The sequence below is a fragment of the Tupaia chinensis genome, unplaced genomic scaffold, assembly GCF_000334495.1.
Source record: "Tupaia chinensis unplaced genomic scaffold, TupChi_1.0 Scaffold149028_1, whole genome shotgun sequence".
NCBI lineage: Eukaryota > Metazoa > Chordata > Mammalia > Scandentia > Tupaiidae > Tupaia > Tupaia belangeri.
The window spans coordinates 41,439-47,029 of record NW_006208874.1 but is presented as its reverse complement, the minus strand read 5'-3'; positions in this window follow the sequence as shown (position 1 = coordinate 47,029).

Sequence of the window (5,591 nt, the reverse complement as noted above, 5' to 3'; positions counted from 1 at the left end):
GGTATTATCTGTTGAAGATATTTTGTAGTTTTATCAACTGTACTAGGGAGAAATGTTCACCTGTTGAAATATCCACTTTGTAAGACAAATAATAATGTGATTGAATGTATAAAAGAAAATGAAATGAAAAAAATTAGTTAATTAATAAAAAATTTATACACAAGGAATAAAGGAGAATGGGGTAAATGAAGACAAGGACAGGACCAAGACTTCTTAAAACAGATACTGTTTTATCATTATACTTTTTAAATCTCATAAATGTGAAACTATTATAAAAATAAATTAAATAAGAAGATTAAAAAAAAATGCCACAGCCATGCAAGACAAGGAAAGACGCAGATCACGCAAGACTAAGGTGATATGAAACCGAATGCTACCTTAGATCCTCAGATCTTGGATCAGAGTAAATGTATTAACATAAAACTTCTTGAAATCCGAACTCATCCTGTAGTTTAGTTGACAGTACTATGCACGCGTTAATTCCTTAATTTGGTTAATTGCTCTGCGGTCATGTAAAATGTTGGCAGAAGAAACCGAGTGAAGGGTCTCCTGGGGTTAAGCTTTTTGTAACTTTTCTGCTATACTTAAAAAGATTTCCAAAACAAAAAGTGTTGTTGTTGTTAATTTAGTGAAAAAAGTGGCATTGTTTAACATTTTATAGAAGTCTACTTAATGAATGTCTGGGAAGAAGTCAGCTGGGTCCCAGACTTGGCATTCAATCTGTTGCAATGCTGCTGTCGTGCCATCCCTGAGAGACCCCACTGTACAATCACGAGGCAACGCGAGTGACAAAGGCAAGCAATGGCATTATTATAGAAGTGGTTTTGACTCTGTGGATTTCTGGAAAAGGTCTGTGATCCCCAGGCCCTGAGATGCATCTGAGAACTGCTGACTTATGGTAACACTCTTGAGTTCTCTCTCTCTCTCTTTTAAAAATAATTACTTTATTTAAATTTATTTTAATTTGACCAGCGAGGGAGGGGGGGGGATGAGTGAGAAGGCAAGTCACCAGGTCTGGGATTTGAACCTTGGTCCACCATGTGGAAGTCCAGCGTCCTTAATCACACTCCACCTGCCAGCCCCTTTTGAGTTCTCTTTTTATTTATTTATTTATTTATTGAACAGGTTTTTGCTATAGGGCATGTGTGCTCACTAGACAAACAGAGAGAGACATAGAGACAGAAAGTAAGAAATCACCCCCCAAGGGGGATGGCCCCGCCGCAATCCTTTCTCCTCCATTTCTCCTCTCGGGATCTTGGGCACGCACAAACACGCGCCCAGCGTGAGTTTAAGCCACCGGGTCAGGGACTCGAACCGTCGTCGACTACGTAGGAATCCAGCGACATAGCCATTACACTAACTGCTGGTCCCCCTTGAGCTCTCTTTATTGCTTAGGGTGACTGGTGCATTTGAGAGATAGAATGGGCTTCTGCTTTCTTTTGGGGTGCTATCTTCCTGCAGAAAGTTTATGTTCTAGGGTACGTGTTCAATTCAGAAGAATGCGATTGAGTCCATCTTTTAAAATCTTTATATATTTATTTCTTTCATGAGAGAGAATGAGTGAGAGAGACAGCACCACCAACAGGAGCCCCACACTGCGGTCCACCCCCAGCCTCAGCCAGCCAGGACCATAGGTACTGCCCACTATGCACAGAGACACCTTGGGACAGCAACCAGGACCATTCCACATCACGGAGCATTGTGCCACTGCCATGCCACCATGGCTGGCTTCAAGCCCACCTGTGACCACACCTAAACTGTGTTAAACAGATCATCTTGTCATTAAATCAGACCCTCGGATATTTGCTCGCAAGTCTCCTACTTTATCTCTCAGTTAGTTCAGAGCTTAGCCTGAGATGGGGGGTCTTCTTTCCCCCTAAATCCCTGAGGTGGCCTTGTGTCACTCACACTGACTAGAGATCGAGAAGGCCAACATAGCAAGCGATAGAGAAATTATCCAGCGTGTTCCAAATTCACCAGAGACATCCCTGGGTCCCTTCTCCGAGCTCATTCTAGATCAAAGAATGGTCTCTTCATACTCGTCTGTAATGCTAGATATACAAAGGTCTTTTAACAAGAAAGTAAATGGTTCTCATTCGTGTCCACTTAGAAATCTTCTCTTTCTCACATGGCAAACGCTCGGCTGCTCATTTTTACTGTGAAGTTCATGTTCATCTTCCTCCTGAACTAAAGGTCGAGGAATGATTGCTAAGCTATTTCAACACGGTGACCTATGAGAACGGAAGTCCTGGCAACTCAGATATTTAGCTTCTTCCAAACTTAAAAGGCAGACACGACCCACATAGTCACTCAAAAATCACACCAGGTTCCCAGATCCTGCCTTGTGGTTCAATTTTTGAAGTGCTCCTAGAATCAAGCTGATGCAATCTGTTTTTATTTTATGATAATGCCTCTTTAATTTCTGCTCCACTAATCCAGAAGTTTATATAATTTAAACAACACTCCCGTCATTCCTGTTTAATAGAAAATCGAAAACTATTTCCTTATTGAAAATCTTGTGGGCTATTAAGAATAAAAGATTTGATTTCCAAAGCAGTTTCAAAAATAAAGACTGTTTTAGCTTGCCTTTCGTCCTCAGGACTCTCAAGTCCCCTTAAGAAAAGGGTATCTGGGGCTTTAAGTGCAATGTCTACTGAGAACTTCATTTCCTCATTTCATAATTAGTCAACATTATTCTTTGTAAAAGAAAAAAATCAGATTTAAGAAATATTTTGTGAATTAAACTCTTCGTTAATCTGGGCTTGTGGGGTGTGATGATCTTTCTTATTTACTTTCTTTTTTGTTCTTGTTTAGATTTTTGCTTTTGGACATATGTGCTTGACAGAGAGAGACAGAGAGGGAAAGTGAAAAGAAAATTTTTTTTGGAGATGTTTTTGCTATAGGGCGCATGTGCTCACCAGAAAGACAGAGCGAGACAGAGAGACAGAAAGCGAGAAATCACGCCCCTGCCAGGGGCAATGGCCATGCTGCAATCCCTTCTCCTCCATTCTCCTCTCAGGATCTTGGGCATGCACGCACACACGCCTGGCATGAGTTTATAGCACTGGGTTGGGGATTCGAACCATGATTCACTACATGAGAGTCCAGAGACATAGCCATTATGCCAACTGCTGGTCCCAGAAAGTGAGAAATTATCCCCAGGTGAGATGGTCACCCTACAATCCCTTTACCTCCATTCTCCTCTTGGAACTTTGGGCCCATGCACACACACGCATCCAGCAAGTTTCTCAAGCCAGCTGGTTCAGAGATCAAACCATGGATTCGGCCACTTGAAATTCAGCACCTTAACCACCACGCCACCTGTTGGCCCCAGATGACCTTTTTCTACAAAAGAAAAACATGTAAATTATGCTTAAAATTAATTACAGGTGGGCCTTGTAGCCTAGCAGTTGAGGGAGCCAGCTCTCACATAGCTGACTATGATTAGAATCTGGGCCTCTATAAAATTATAAGAGACATTCTTGACAGATCTAGAAAAGACAATCATAGAATTCCTCTGAAACAGTAAAAGACCCTGTATTGTCAAAGCAATCCTACACAAAAAGAGTGGAGTGGGTGGTATCTCACTTCCTGACTCCAAAATACATTAGAAAACTGTGATAATCAAAACAGTATGGTATTGGCACAAAAACAGACATGAGGACCAATGGAACAGAGTAGAGACCCCAGAAATAAACCCCAAAATATACAGTCAACTGATTTTTGACAAAGGTACCAGTTGATCCAGTGGTAAAAGGAAAACATCTTTAGCAAATGGTATTGGAAAAACTGGGTATCCACCTACAGAAAGATGAATCTGAACCCCTGTCACCATTAACAAACAAAAACCATCTCAAAATGGATCAAAGATCTAAACCTTAAACTATAAAACCACTGGTGGAAAACACTGGGGAAACACTGGGAGACATTGGCGTAGGCAAAGACTTCTTAAACAAGACCCCAAAACTGATATTTTAACATACGCTTTTGGTTGGATTTAAAGAGAGTTCGGTATAGAAAATATTACTAAGATATTATCTCCAAAATGAATATATTTCTATATGCCTATTCACATCTCAAATCCGAGGGGTTTAATGATTTCACAAGTGATTAGGATCAGTTACAGCATCACTTGGAAAATGTACTAATCAGGCATCTTCTGTCTGTCATGGTGGAACTGACTGGGGAAATCACGTCTGTAACAAACATCCCCTATTCGAACGTCGGCATGTGCTGGCGTCTACTGACTGCACAAGAATTCTTTCGATCTCCACTTTGTCGGAAGAACTCACAAATGGTTTTTCCCCATTCCCAAACTCCTAAGCACAGCACTTTTATTACCAAAGAAAAGAACATCCTTTGAAGCTCTAATTACTCTCTGACTTAAATGGCTTTTCTGAAGGAGACTCCTGACCCATGATAAATGACGGCATTCCAATGCACGTGCTTAATTGTCGGTCAGAAACAGACGTCAAGTCCAACAATGTGTGCAAGGATAGTCACTGAGGCTGATCATTTTAGAAGTGGGACAATTAAGGCAAGTCGGGATGAGTGCATCGCTTCAGTTTCACGGGCAATGTGAATTCAAAGCAGGCCACCGCTATTCTGCTTTCATTTAAATGCATAAAATGCTTTCATTGTCTCAAAAGCCAGCTCATTTTTAATGACATTCATGATGTATTTTTCTTGGTTTGGGTGACTCCTTGGAAAAGCACCGCTAAGTGAAATTCCTTGGCTATGCAAGAAACCGTGCATTAGCCGTCTACGTAGGGAAGTGGAACCCAGACTTCTCAAGATAAATCGGTATTGGCCCTTAACGATACACAGTGCATCTCCGTAGACAGGCTAAATTCATCTGGCTTGTTTGTATTTCAGGCTGGAATCTGAAAAGCGACAGATGGCAGGGAAACATTTGGATAACACCTATCTTCACACCAGATTTGTGATCCAAGTTAGCTTCAGAACTAAGTACTTCCAAGCTAGTCTTCTTCAGCTTCGACTGGACCAAGAATGACGACCACACACCGCAGACCCCCTGCCATCAGCTGGCCTCTCCGACCAATTAGTGCAATGGGACTAGCAGGTATTTTACCCGTGTCAGGTGGCCAGAGAACGTCTCCACTCGTTTTCTTCTCTCCACTTCTCACACTCCCCACCCCGGCCCTGACCAGAGACTGATAAAGCCGATGTTTACAATGGCAGTTCTTAGTGTGGGAGCCTACCGGATGGACAGAGGCCCACAAGGCACTGAGCAGGACCATCCCAGCACCCCCTCCGGCACTAAGCCCTTCACTTGGGGCAGGGCTGGACACCATATCCCTCTTCAGGCCCAGCTGACTTGACCGGTGACCTTGAGTTCGAGCTTGTTCCTAATGATAGGGGAAAGGACTGTAAGTATCTTAAGAAAACAGTGGCCCATGGGGACCAGCAGTTAGCGTAATGGCTATGTCGCTGGACTCCCACGTAGTTGACAGCGGTTTGCGTCCCAGACCTGGTGGCTTAAAACTCACTCCAGGCGCGTGTGTGTGCGTGCCCAAGATCCCAAGAGGAGAATGGAGGAGAAGGGATTGCGGCGTGACCATCCCCCCTGG